The sequence below is a fragment of the Octodon degus genome, unplaced genomic scaffold, assembly GCF_000260255.1.
Source record: "Octodon degus isolate 3935 unplaced genomic scaffold, OctDeg1.0 scaffold00083, whole genome shotgun sequence".
NCBI classification, from domain to species: Eukaryota; Metazoa; Chordata; class Mammalia; order Rodentia; family Octodontidae; genus Octodon; species Octodon degus.
In genome coordinates, this window is record NW_004524659.1 from 2097315 (window position 1) to 2112869 (window position 15555).

Below are 15555 nucleotides of genomic sequence, written 5' to 3' on the forward strand. Positions count from 1 at the left end.
GGATGAGTCACGACCATTGCTTGGCCAATGTGCTCTCTGTGAAAGCCTGAGAGAGTGTCTTCTCCCCATGTGACTCTCCTTAGGCACACTCTACATCTGCAAATGTCTTCTTAATGCAATTATCTTAGTCCGTTGTGTCACTGTAACAAAATACTTGAGACTAGCAATTTATGAAGAACAGAAGTTCATTTCCCACAGATCTGGAGGCTGAGAGTCTAAGAGAAAGGCGTTGGCATGGTCAGCTGTCTGGTGACGGGTGCTGTTGACTTATAAGCCACTACCTTATTGTTGCATCCTTTGGAAGGAAGAAATGCTATGTCTTCTGATGGCAGAAGGTGCAATGACAAAAAAAGGGGTGGATTCCCTCTCCTTCACCCTCTTATTTGGGCACATGATCTCATTCTTATTTTCAAAGCCCACTTTCCTGAGTCGCCTTTTGAAGGCCACCCCTCCCAATCCCATTGATTTGGGAATTAAGTTTCCATGTGAATTTAGGAAGTAACAAAAAGAAGTACACTACGGCAGCTACCAATATTCTCTTACTTAAACTCTGCTAGTAGAGAGTTTTTGAACTTACATTCAGTCCATTCACAAAGCCCAGATAGTTAGGTTCAGAAGCTTAATTACATAGTGAATAAAACAAGAAAAGGCCCTTGTTCCAGGGATAAAGAAGTACTTTTAGTTCATTGTTCTCAAACCTTCATAGAAAGTGGAGTAATTCTAGAAGATTATTTAAATACCCAGGAGCTAGCTTGAGTGTCAGTAGAAGACTAAGAGGTCATATGAACTCTGCCTTATATAATAAAAATACAAACTTAAAAAACTAACTTAAGAGATAATTATTTTAAAATAGGGGCAAGGCATGCAAGAAGACAAAGCTTGAGTGTCTTTCCTAAAGAAGCTTCATGTCAAAGGTTTAAGTGCTGTGAGTTGTAGCTTTGTGATCAGAAGTTGTTTTCCAACCCCATGGCCATGGCCATGGTAAGTGGAAGTGGAAAATTAAAGCATTAACAGTTAGAGACTCTGGAGGTCATAGTTCCAGTTTAGAAAATGGGAAGAGGGGAAGTATTGGAAGCTAATTCTGGCCAAGAGTTCAATTACATAAACACATGGACGGCTCAGAAATACCAAAGCAGGCAAAGCTCAGAAAGGACGAAAGAGTTCATAGAAGAAAAAGCTACCTAGTGAAAAACCTTCAAATTTGATGTTTTTAATCAAGTGGACACTGTATCCATAAACAGCTCAGGCAACATTGCAGGTCTGGAGTGCTACGGGTCAATGCCTGGGGATTTCAAGATCTTGGACACTGTAGTGAAGGAAGATGCCTAGTGTCTTTGTTACCCTTCTCTTGTTGCTGGGACAAATACTTGACACTCAAAATGAAGGAAGGAAAGGTTTATTTAGCTCACAGTTACTGGAGGTTTCAGTCCATATTCAGCTGGGTCCAAGGCAGAGCAGCACATAGCAGAAGGCAACTTTTCATGAGGCGGCAAAGAGCAAGAGCAAAAGGGAGGGGTAGCAGCAGCTCAAGCAGCTAGCTTCTCTTCCCACCTTACATTGTAATGCAAATTGCCTGCCCCAGGGCAAGTGCAGCATCCACACCAACAATAACCACAAACTCCAGAAGCCACCCCAAGACTGCATGACGCTTTGGGGGGACAATGATCCACAAACCATAACACCTAGGAACTATGAAACCACAAACAAGGTTTGCCTGACCTCTGGTCAATTTACCTTTCATGGTCATTGGTTGGACATCACATTACACAGGTCCAAGGGAGATCCTCAGGGCACAGGACAGAAAGCCAGGGTATGAAAATAAAATAAACAGAGCTCATTCTGTGTGTAGGTGCTGCGCACCACAGAGGAGTCCAAATTTGCAGCTTGAACCCTGGGGAATGAAGGCTGACTTAAACACCAAAAGCCCTCAAACACAACAAATGCAGATTTACTAAAATTGATTATCTAAATATCGAATGTTTGATTCAAAATTATAAGACAAGAAAGCAAAGAGGAGAAAAAAGCAATAGAGACCAACTCTGAACCTAGGTGTTTGATTCAGGAGACAAAGGCTTTAGTAGCAGCTATTATGCATCTATGTAAAAAAGATAATAATCAGAGCTATGGGAACAATTTAAAAAGAAAATTCCAGGGCCAGCCAGATAGCTTAGCAGACTAAAACACCTGCTTAGGCAGACGCAGGGACCAGGATTCGATTCGGCGGTTGAGACTGGACATGGTGGTGCGTACCTGTAATCCCAGCATTTGGGAGGCTGAAAACAGAAGGATTACTACAAGTTCCATCTGTATAGTAAGACCCTGAAGATCCTATACTAAATACATAATAAGAAGAAAAGATCACATTTTAATTTTTTTTCTTTGAGAAGATATATGAATATTTAAAATAAAATTTTAATGCATCATGAATGAGCTTATAGTGTGTTTATATGACAAAAATAACACTAAGAACAGAGTAACAATGGGAACATGCCATTTCAAGCTTCCTATATTTTATATGAAATAACTCAATATTAACCATAAATAGAATACGTTAAGTTCAAGACAGTCATTATACATCTGAGAACCACTAAAAATATAATTCAAAGATACACAAATGGAAAACCAGAAGAGGAATTTGGATAGATAGAACATTAAAATATTTTACCATAGAAGAAGGCAAAAAAGTAAGAATAGAGAGAAAACCAAAATATTACGCAAAATAGCAAAAAAGAAGAAATAAGAAAATGGCAGGTTTTAATACAGCCATTGTAACAATTACATTAAATGTAAGAACATGCGCTTCAATCAGAGGACAGTAATTTAAAATTATCTAGAAATCAAAAACCAATATGGGCTATAACCCCATATTGTAGTTTCTACCATATACGCTTAAATTCAATTGCAAAAATGATTTAAAAGATGAGAATAGGCAAGCAGTAGAAAACTGTGCTTGTCAAAATGGACTTCAAAACAAGGGGCAGGCCTAGCTGCAATCTTTTGGATCTGGGTGTTCCCTAAGACCCATCTCGCAAAGGCCTGGTCTGCAGGTTGAATTTTCAAGAGACAGGGAGCATTGGGAGGCTTTCCACCTTTGAGGCTTTGAGCATGCACTCTACAAGGGTGTTTGGGGACCCCAGTAGTTTCTGCTTTCTTCTTCTCTCCCCAGCCTTCAGGCAAGCAGCTATGCTCCCCTGGGCACCCACTGCCATAATGTGCCATCTTGCCCCAGGCCCACAGGTGACAGGACAAACCAACCAAGGATTCAAATCCCTAACACTGTCACTGTCAGCCCAACTGAACCTTTGCTCTTCGGAAATGGAGTATCCCTAGTGTGTGTTGCTGTACTGGAAAGCTGATCCGTACGATAGAAACAAAAGAAATTTCTTTTTCCTACAAAACAGCACAATAAGGAAATTAAGGCACTTAAGAACATATGTGACTAACAGAAGATCTCAAAACTATGTGCCTGGAAAACTGACAAAGTCAAAATGAGAAATAGACAAAGCCACAAGCATAGGAGAATTTGATAGTCTTTCCTCGGGAATTACTAGAGTTACTAAACAAGAAACTAGAAAATTAGCTGTTGGACCTTATCAACCATCTTAACCTAGTCAGCATTTATAGAACTGGATGCCAGAAAACTGCAGAATATACATTCTTTCCAAATACAAACGGAGCTCTCTTCGTAGATCTTATACCACACCAGAAAACAAACTTCAATAAATTTTAAAAGAAAAAAAAATCCTTACAAAGTGTGTTGTCTGACTACACATTTACTACACTGAAATCCTAGAATTCAGCTGGTAGCAGAAACCTTGCTCTCTCTATATCCTTGGGAACTTTTGGGGAAAAGTCCCCTCCTCTACATCTTTCCAGTAAGCACTCAACTGGAGAACCTGTTTCTACTGTGATAAGCATGTGGTTACCGTCCTCACTTTGAATTTATAGCTGAAAATGCAGCTTCAGCTGGAGTTAGCTAAAACTGAATACATGTTGCTTGTAACAGAGAGGATGAAATGGATCTTTAGAAACTAGGATTATTTTTTTCTTTTAGCAATAAACTGCTTGTCCAACTTCCTCATGCTGTAAGCGGCTGCCCCCTCTTCTCCTCAGCTCAGAGGAAGGGAAAGAAAAGTAAGAAATATGCAGATTCCAGCCTCAGGAGTACACAGTCCTATTTGTTTTCCACAAGAGAAGGAAAGAGCTAAGAATGGCCAAGGAAAGGGGAGTTGAGCAGCATGAAATTTCCTTGTCTGGTGCCTCATTGTAGCCTGCCCCTCCCTCTCATAATAAAATCCCTTACACACCTGCACACGATAAAAGAGATTTGAGGCAAAGATCTCTCTGCCTCCACTGAAACCAAGTTGTTCTTTTTTGAGACAAGGTTGCACTATGTACTTTAAGCTGGCCTTGAACTTACTAGGCAGGCCAGCCTGGCCTTTAATTTGTGCTGTTCCCCCTGCCTCAGCCTCCTGAGTGCTGGGATTACAGGTGTGCACCACCATACCTGATAAGTGACTAGTTTTGAATAAACTTTTTTTTTTTTTACTTGCTCCCAAGATTGTTTTCTGTTTTCTTGGGAAGCAATTGGCAATATAGACTTGAGTGATGTATCCCCTGGGTTCAAAAGTAGTCAAGCAGTAAGTACAGAGCAGGGCAAGACTTACTCCACAGCCAAGTGACAAGTCAAGATCTCCTACCTCCTACATAATGGGAAGTACATACACACACACACACACACACACACACACACACACACACTGTTTTCTTTTTTCCACTTTAAATTAACATTTTCTTTTGAAGAAACACAAATACCTAAGACAAAAATATTACTTGGGGACTGAACCTTTGGGAGCAGCGTACATATGGTGGTAAGAGCTTATCTTTAAGGTCAAAAATATATACTGTCCTCTACCAGTGTTGCCACCATCTGTGAAATACTTGGCAAGCCACTTCTCATTTTAACCTTAAAATAAAGATTTCATTTAATGACTTCATAAGTTTCAGGCAAATATCTCATCAAGATGGGGAGCATTTGAAATACAGAATGCCCATAGGGTTTCTATGCTGCAGAGTATTTTCCGAATGGGAGAAAATGTCATTTGTGTTTCAATTCTGGAAGCCACAGGAAAGTAACCTGTGTTTTGTAGCCCTATTCAAGGATGAATGCTTCCCTACTCTTCTGAGTCACAGCCTTGCCTGCCCAAAGGGAGAAACCCTCACCTGTTCTGTCCCTAGGCCTTACATACTAAACAAATAGAAATGGCGAGTGTAGTATGGAATCAAACTGAGGGACAGGGGCAATTAAAAATAAATCAGGCACCTTGGAAAAAGTCATTTACAGAAACAGTTGGGTCCACAGCATGAAATATGGAGAAAACACATTAAAGCAAAAATTAACTTAATAAACATTCATCCTCATTCTTTTAAAAGGAGAGAGTACCATAAAATACTTCATTAGGAAAAAATCTCAGAATATGAACTTTTTAAAAAGAAGAGCTTGTAACAGCACTTTGAGAGACTGAGGCAGAAAGATCACAAGGGTGAGCTGAGCCTGGGAAACTTAGTGACTTCATGAGACTCAAAATCAAAGATTAGAAAGAAGGTTGGATGTATAGCTCAGTGCAAAGGCCCTGGATTCAATCCCTGGTGAGAGAGAGAGAGAGAGAGAGAGAGAGAGAGAGAGAGAGAGAGAGAGAGAGCTCATATATGGGTACAAGAAGATAAGAATGTCTACAGCCCCTTAGTTTCTCATCGCTTCATAACCCTGAAGGTCCATTATACAAGAACCACACAGGGCCTGTTGGCAATAGCAGTCCATCTGTCCAGTTAGTCCACTCACATAGTCTCAGATGAACTCAAATCTGACTCTAATCTCAAAAATGGCCCAAACAATGCCATCTCCCACTCGAGATCTTGACATTTGCTGTCTTCAGGTGAGCAGACATGGAACTGGAAAATACGGTTACCTGTCTGGTCACCAAATAATCCCGGATCTTTGCATGAAGTGCTGAGACATCTGCTGATACATCCAAACCCCTGCTAATCAAGGTGATATCTGTTGCTTGGTAACCCAGAATCCTACTGCAGTCTGTCTTTTTCTTTAGTATTCACCTTCACTCATAGTTCCACACAAAATGCCAGATTCAAGTTTTAAGTGGCTTACCTAAATCCAGGTGAGCAGGCATTCCACAATGGAGGCCTGGTCACCAGTTGAAAGGTGGAAAAAAAAAAAAAAAAAAACACTCACAATAAAATAAAAAAACGGAAATAAAAAACAGGCAAAAAAACAAACCAAGACAAAAAGCGCAAGAGCAGCAAGGAAACACAGATAAGACACAAACAACAAAAGCTACAAGAAAAAAAACACAAGCACAAAGCAAGGACACAGAGACCAAAAAGAAAAACAAAAAAAAAAAAAACAACCACAGAAAACAAAACATGAAAACACCCAACGAAAAGTTGTTCTAAACGCAAGCTAGAAAATTGGAGCCCTGCAACGTAGATCAAGACTTGAAACGGACGCTGAAAAAAAGCAAACAAACGCAAGGAAGAAAGAGAAAGACCCAAAAAAAAAACAACACAAAACAAACAAAAAAGAAGGAGAAGAAAAAAAAAAAAAAAGAGAGAAAATAAACTAAGCCAAGAACACCCACCACAGAACGCACCAGAAAACCAGCGCAGCAACCCCCAGCGCCAAACCCAATGTCCACAAGCACCACAACCCACACATCCCAGAAACAGCGTCACCTCACCAGTCCAGCAAGGCACAAAATCAAAAAGATACTCACACAACTAAAACAACAAATACGCATAAAGAAAAACATAGATGCGTAAACAGTAAAAAGAAAAAAACAAGAAACCCACATACAGAAAAAAGCACCAACCATCACAAAGTGTTATAATAGGAATTTAGTTTCTCTACCACAAGAGAAGACTTTACAGACATTTTGATTCTCTTTATAGAATTTTATTCCTTTATTTTTTCCTTTTATTTCATAAATATTCCCCATATTTTTATTGCACGTTCTTCAAAAACATACTTTGTATGACTTTTAAAGTTCAATTAAGTAGAGAAATGCTTCATCAGCTTTCTGACATCAGACATGTTATTTGTTCATAGTTTTTAATACGTATTTTTGAAACACTCCAAAGAAAATTTTCTTGGCCAAATTTTTTCTACATATGCAATTATCTTAAATATATTTTCAGAAGTGAAATCCTAGGAGGGTCAAAGGGAAGGAATTAGATTGCCAAATTTAGTAGCTAAAAATGCAAGACAGTCACTTAAATTTTAATTTCAAATTATTTGTTGTTATCTGAAATTCAGACTTAAGTAGGAGTTTTGTATTTTTATCTCACAACCCTAGCAGGAATATTTTAAAGATTTCCATACATATCTCTAGTGCCCTCAGGTTAGAAGAGTGAGGGGAATCAGAGAATAACTTCCAATGTTTTATTTGGGGTCACACTATGTTTTGTTCCACATCACTACATTAAACCCCACAATGGCCTCTAAAGGAAGATGTCACTTTAGCCCTAAGTTGTAGATGGGAAACCTGAGATCAACAAGGTAAGATGTTTAAGACTCATTGAGCTGGGTGTAGGAGAAGTCTAACTCAGTCAGCTACTTTGGTGACCACAACAAGCTGAAGGAAGAGGGATGGAAGAGGACATGAGGCCATGTTCCCCAACGCAGCAGGCCACTCAGTCACCAGGACCACCTCAAAGTCAAACTCAGGCATGCAGCAGCCTTCCTCCGCTCCACAGACCCAAATCGCCACCACCATTAGAGGAAGGTGAGACTTCTCTGAACAACCTGTGGCAAGACGGGAAAGAATTTTTATTACACTGAATGGAAACAAAGTCACAGAACTAATTTAAAAGCTGATCAATTCAGTTCTTTTCCAGCTGCCAGCCTGGGCTTCCTCTTCTCTGTCACCTATGCTGTCATCTTTTCTCTACTTAGGATCTCCTTCTCTGCAATTCCCTGTCCTCACTCCAGTTGTTCTTTTTGCTTTTGCTTTTCTTTTTTACTTCTCCTGGTCCTCCCTCTCTTTTGTGTTCCTCTGTCCATACCTCTTTATCCCTTCCTTTCTTCTTTCCTTTCGACTTCTTCCTTCCTCTCTTCCTCCCCGCTTTCCTTTCTTCCCTCCTTCCTTCCAGGGCTGAGGATAGAGCCCAGCCCCTTGCACATGCTACGCAAGTGTTCACCACTGAGCTGCATCCCAGCCCTCCTGTTTTGTTTGGAGAATTACTTGGGATTCCTTCACCTTCTTCTCTCATATCTTCTTTCCACTCATCACTTCATCCAGCAAACAATATCATTTTCCCACCTAGAGCCATCTGCCTTAGAAAGAAAAGACTGTATTTACTAAATATAACTGTATCTTTAGTTCAAACAGTGAGAGATTCAATTCCTTCCTTCTCTCATCTCCTATGCCCCTCTCCTTTCTCATTCCTTCTTATACTCACAGAGCATCAGTTAGGAGTGTGTCCCCCTCAGTGTCCCTGCAGAATACTCAGCCCTCTTCAGTCTAACAGGTGAGAAAGACATCCTGCCCTGGACCCACAGCAGAGAGGGGCCACACTCAAGATTCTCAGGCAAAGACCTGCAAGGACCCAGAGAAGACACACCACTGTCCCCTGAGTCTCATGGGATGCCTCAGAGAAGAGCTATCACGTAAGTGAGTATTGAAGGACTGACAGATTTGGCACATGTAGAGATGGGTTGGAAGAGGGGTGGACATAGAAGAGTCCCTTTCTAGTAAGAATGTTTTGGGGATGACATCCAGAGAAAGAGAAAGTGAGTGCAGACCCACAGTTTAAGACATCCTCTGTGACCCCCTTCTTGTGCTTCTCAGGAACTCCCATTGCTTGATGCCAAAAGGGTCATGGGTGAGGCTGGCACTGACCTCTGGCCTCTGCATGTAGGAACAGAGCAGACCTGTGCCCTCGGTGCCCCCAACCACAGCTGATAAGCATGGTTAACCCTAACCTTCTTCTAAAGGACTCACAAAATGCAGTCTTACGATTTTAAAACTGCTCATAAAAATGGATCAATCAGCACAAGGCTGAAATAATTAGTTCCCTTTGCTAGGAAAAAAAAACCAGTGCTTCTTAATTATTATACTGATTGTGTGAGAGGTTTTTAAATACAACAAAGAGGCCTCTGAAGGCTCTGTCCTTCTACCTGCCTATAGGGGAAAGAATCTAATTAAAACAAAGAAAATGTATTAATATTTAATGGTGTGATTTTTCCCCCACATCCTTTTTACTTCTCAATCCAGTGTCAGCTCAAAAAATTCTCCCAAGAAAAAGCATTGAGAACCCCACGAGGCAATGCTGTCAGAGCAGTTTTTACAAACAGCTCTGTGATTAAAGCTCCACCCTGAAGTCACTGTCATCCTAGGCCCTCTGACACTATCGGTATCCTGGCCTCCTGCCCCACACACCACAGTCCTCTGAGCTGCATGTCCCCAGGGTCAGCTCCAGCTCTGTCTTCTGGCATAAGGAACCTGGGAGAAATGGACATAGCCCCAAGTAGGACGCTACCAGCTGCCAGGAAGAGCGCTGAGAAGAGTGATGACTAAGTGCTTAGCAAAGGAAGCACTCAATAAATGTGACTTAATAGCATTGTTACCACAACAGACTCAGAAGCTAAGGCCCAGGAGGGGGGCAGGGTGGTCTTTCTGAAGCCACACACCACTGGGTGGCAGGGCCAATGCAGGGATTCCTTGTAGTTCCACTTGGTATTCCGAGTAGCCACCCAGGGATTGGCCCCAATATTGGCTCTGTTCTGCAATGGTGGTAAAATGGTCTTTGCTAGTTGGACTCTGTGCTTATTATTTGTAGCTTGAATTCTGTGGCCCCTTGGGCACTACCTGTTTCCCCTTCTAGAACATGCAGTTATCTTTCTGTATCTGTCACTTTTAATTCCATGAAGACAAAAAGGCTTTTTCAAGAAAACCAAAGGCCAAAGGAGACTTTATCATGGAACTCTCCAAGGTTAGGATTTCATGCACAGAGAACACAAGGATGGACCAATATCATCAGAACTTGGTTTTCTTTCCTAGTTTCCTTTTTCATGCAGCTCTGATTCTCAGAAAACATGTCCCCGAGGGGTTGTAGGATGGTTACTAAAATGCACACCCACCTCAGGTCATTCAGAGTGATCCACCAAACCCCTAAGAGTCTCTGCAAAACTACCATAGCTCATTGGTTGAGGTAGAGTGGGCCACGTACTCCTTTCTGTTGGTGTTCACCACTGTGCCTAGAGAGAGACATGAAGCAAGAATGGTAGGGCTATATCCTCTGAATTCCTGTGAGTGTCCTGGGTCCCTGTACTCATGGGTTACCCAAGAGGAAAGACAGGGGATTCCTCAGGAGTACAGTTAGCTGAAACAAAATTCCACTGATGACCTGATGAGCTGTTCTTCCACCAGAAGAATGATGAAATGTGACTTTGATGTGCTTCTCAGGACCTCCTATTGCTTGGTGCCAAAAGGGTCATGGGTGAGGCTCATGCTGACTCCTGGCCTCCACAGGCAGGAACAGAGCCGACCTGTACTCCCAGTGCCCTCAGCCATAACTGATAAGCATGGTTAACTCTAACCTTCTTCTAAAGGACTCACAAAGGTGATTATACAATAGAAACCCAGCAGCCAAATTCAGCCCTCCTGGAAGACATTGGGTTTGGTCCACACCATATGTGTGAATTTGAATTTACTGTCAGTATTAAATATCAACAGAGCTCTTGGAAAAAGTGGACCTCTGGCCAGAGGGACCTGCCCTGGCCTATGTTGACCACTGAAGACAGTGGCATCCACAAAACCTGTCCACTCTCCTTTCTCAGATTTAGCCTCGACACAGGGGCCAGCCAAGTTTGCAAGCCCCAAGGAGTCCACTTGGGGCTAATGCAAATTCCTCTATTGTAAGCACCATTCACACCACGTGCTCCCCCTGGAAGCTGAAGCTTGCGCTCCTGACAGTGCTGCTTCCGTGTTGAATGAGGGTCACAGCCAGCCTAGGAGGTAGGCAGGCCACGGGTCATGAGCCCACTTCAGCCAGAAGTCATCTGACATTTGAGGATGCTCAGGGGCAATGCAAGGACATCCAGAGTAAATGAGCAGCTCAGATAGTGTAGGCTAGGGAGAGTGGCCTTTCTTCAGACCCTGTCTGGGTACTCAGACTGAAAAGCTCAAACAGAGGGCTCCAGAAGTCCAAAGGAAGAGAATTAAAAAGTATATAAGCAGAATCCTTTTCTCTCCACCTTCCCTACCATCCTGGCTCATGCAGGACAGAGGACTACAGACTGGGCATCTGACTCTCTGGGTGGCTTTACCCTTTCTGCACCCTTGCTCCCGCCCTCCTGTAGGCTTCCTTAGAAGTCAAGCTTTCACAGCAGGGAGCCCTGCTGCAGCCAAAGCTGCTCTGTGGCTGTGTGGGTGGGGGGAGTAGTCATCCATGTGTGCCGGCCCAGAGCAGAGAACAGTGGACATTTAAGAAATACAATCCATTTCTCTCCTGTAGGAGGGAGGCGGGGAAAAATCCCTAGTCTGAGCCCACGGCCCCTGCGTCATTTTGCTCCTACACCCACCCTGGATCAGCCTAGTCCTCTCTGCATCCCGTGTCCTCAGCCCAGACCCAGCACCTGGACAGCTGCTTCTCTCTCTCCTCTCAGCCAATCTTGCCACTACATCCTGATCAGAACCCACCAACAGCCTACTATTTAATAGAGATACGAGCAAAGCCCTTTAAAAGGCTTAAAAAATCTTTGGTAATGTCTCTTCTCTGTCCGTATGGGACTTCATCTGGTCTCTCTCCTGCCCTGTCCAGTGCTGCCATTGTCACCCGCTCTGACTTCTCAGAGGCCAGCAACCATGCCACACCACACTCTACCACCACATCTACCACCACATGCCTGCCACATCGTGGAAACCAAGGCACAAATGAGACCAAAGGATGATGTTTGAAAGTGATCTGACAGTCTGAACTTCTGTTTATTAGTAGCTCAAGGCAACTATCTGTGAATCCCTGTAGCCTCCATTTAAAAATTTAACTAGGGTACAAGAATTGCAGAGGGAAAAGGGGGGAAAGTTGGCATTATTTTACAGTTTATTTAATTCACTCCTCCTGCTGGCACTAATTTAATTCATCTCCATGGCTAACGGAAGGGCTGAATTGAAATATTAACCTCAAAGGCAGCACTGGAACAGATAATGGAGCCTGCCTGTAAGTGCTGAGCGGAAAGATAAAAGGGGAAGGAGCTGCTGCTTCCACGGGAGAATTAAAGAAGAGGGGGAGGGATAATAGAAGCCTTTTTTCTAATGGTTCTTTTTTTTTTTCTCTTTAGTCCAAAATGATAAAAGCAAATAAATTTGTGTTTAGAATCACAGACACAGAACAAGGCCATTATATAAAGATATTATCTTCCTGGTGAAACTTCGTCAGAAGTCCTAATGTCGAAAGCATGCAAAGCGGATTAAAATATCACAGGCAAGCAGCGGAGACTGTCAAAATGACAGAATATTATTAAACCTGTATATTTATCCCATAATTTTCATCTCCACACGAGACCCCAGCGTGGGGCTGTTTCCACATGAAGCTTCGGCCGCATGGCCAGCTAAGCCATGCACGGGAGGGAGGGGAGCCGCTTGGATGGAGCCCAAGATGTCTTCCCAGCTCCCCAGCAGCCTGGGCCTTGAACAAAGTCCAAGCTAAGCATCTAAATAAACAGAACGGCGGCTCTTCTGCCTGGATGACATTTTGCTGGCGTTTCTTCCCTCCCAAGCTCGTGGGTTGAGACAGAGAGGAGAATGGGTGGGCTGCAAGAATGGTACAGGGTAGACTGCTTCTGCCTGCAGGATTTAGAGGGGAGCAGGGTGTCTCTCCTCCCTCTGTGGTTCTTGTCTCTCCATGAGCTCCGGTGGACACCACTGATGAGATACATTTTCTGTGCTCCACTGCATGTCTAGGCTTCACCACATTCTCCCTGACAATCTTCCCAGTAGTCCCTGGCCTGGATATAATCCTGGTTTTGTAGTTGAGTCCCTGGGGCTCAGAGGCCCGCAGCAGGCAGACAGCCCCACCAACAAGCTCAGCGCTGCTGGCTTCCAAGACAAAGCAAATCATTCCTCTTCGGGCAGAGCGCGGTCAGTGGGGACACCCCTGTAGGGATCATTCTTGGATTACAAGGTTCAGGGGACACAAATGTGTGCAGGAGCTCAAGCACATCAACCCTGCCACTTAGCACCTCTGGAAGATTACAGATTGGTAGAGCAGTTGCCTTGGGAGAAGGGGCTGAGGGATGGGGCGAGGGACAGGGTAGGGAGGTAGGACCATGCTCCAATGTTCTCCTTTGTGTGCCATTTGAATTTATCATTATGTGTTCTTTGGCTTACAGAAAAAGGTAAGACAGTGTGAAAGAAAGGCAATGCCAGAGTTTTTGCTTCCTCTCCCAGGCCACTTCCTGCGCACTCACGTCTTCCTTGCCTTGATAGGACTGGTGTCATCAAAATCTCTGCCTCACTTCGCAACCAAGACCCGCCCGGAGCTCTCCCCTTGCCCATGGGCAGTGCTGCTCCCTTCTCTCTCCCAGTGCAAGTCCTGTACTTCCTCAGTACCACTCTAGTTTTGCCTCCTTCCGGCATCCTTCCATGACTACTCTGAGACCTCTGTCCTCCCTCTCTGAAGTCTCCAGCTTTCCCTGCCACGGCCCAGATCCGCACCTTAGTTTTGCTCCAAGAAGGCAGCCCCTGAAAGCAGCCCATCTGAGTTAACAGTTAAGGCTGAAGAGGCCCTGGCTACCTGCAGAACCCAGGCGCAGTAGGATCCCCAAGCAGGCCTAGGGGAAGGAGCTGTCCAAGGTGGCTGAGGAAAGGGTATCTCAGGGTTTTTTCTGAGGGACTAAGAGTGAGCTAAGGAGACTCAGAGTAGAAAGAGTTAGGCTTATGAGGCAAGAGTCTCATTCATTTTTGAGATCTACTCTTAAGGCAGGACTCCACTATTACAAAAACAAAATATTGCATGAAAATGAATAATTGGAATGAGAACATCAGTCACAACAAATACGAGAGGCTTAGACATTCAAGACCCTCTGCAGCTTTCTTTAGGCAATCTGCCAGGATGATGCCACAAAGTATGTGGTATCACACACTGCCTCCCCCCAGGATCACTCAAGTCCCAGAGCTCATGCAGACGAGAGGAGAGGGCCTGATGCTTCATTAGTTCAGCAAGCAATCCATCTCCTTGGAGGAGACCCACAGTGCTCAGATGCCTTTGTGAAGAATGACAATGATGAATCAACAAAAACCAGCAAGCAACCAGGGAATCTAACTGCTGTGATTCAGCCCAAGGGCTTTCCAGCCCTGCAAGGGGTGGGACAACACAAAGGATTGAGAATCTGGATCAGGGTCTCAGGTACCAGCCCAACTCCTGCTTCTCAGGCAGTCACACTCCGCAGCAGGCATGTGGGTGGGTAGGCTGGAGAGAGCAGAAAGCTGTAGGGGGCACCAGCTGGTGGCTTTCATGGTAAAGATGGTAGAGGTGGAGTCAGAACAGGATGTCTCTACTTGTGCGTTCCACTAAGCTTTGCTTGCTTGCTCTCTCTCTCTCTCTCTCTCTCTCTCTCTCTCTCTCTCTCTCTCTTTCTTCAGCACTTGGAATTGAACCTAGAGCCTTTACACTGAATTATATTCTTAGTCCTTTTTAATTTTGAGGCAAGATCTAGATAAGCCAATAAATTGCCCAAACTGGGCTCAAATTTACAGTCTTTCCTGCATCAGCTTCCCAGAGTGCTGGGATTACAGACATGTGTCACCATACCTGGCTTGTCCCAAATATTTACAGAAAAAAGAATGTCCACTGTGCACTGCTGCATTCACTCTGCTAGAAAACAGAAAGGAGGGACAGCACTCTAGCTGAGCTTTACAAAAGCAGTAAGATCTGATACCAACACTAGACAATGCTACTTCAGGGAAAACTGGTATTATTCATGAAGCAATCATTTCATGAATATCAGAACACAAAAATAAAAATAGCAAATATTGGTGAGGATATGGAGCAACTGGAACTCTTACACTCTCCTTCACACTCACTTTGGGAAACAGCTTGCCTATTTCTTAAATGTACAGCTTATAAGCCACTAAACCCACTTGATAATATTTCCCCAGTAGAAATAAAGGCACATGGCTGCACAAGCATGTTTAGATGAATGCTCCTAGCAGCTTTATTCATAAATCCAAGCCCAGAAAGTGTTCAAGCACCCATGTGCCTGCACAAATTCCCCATAATGGGTATGATCATCATGCACTGCAATTATGGACTAATAAAAATGAAAAATAAAAAAGAAAGAAAATAAATAAGTAGCTAAATGACCTTCTGTATAGAAAGCTATTTAGCAATAAGAAGGAAACATGGGAAACTATCTGGAAGTGTCTCACACCTTTCTGCTAAGTGAAAAAAGCGAGGCACAAGGAGTATGAGGTAATTGAATCCATCTACCTGAGGTTCTGGAACAAGCACACTACTGTACAGTGATGTAGAACACACCAG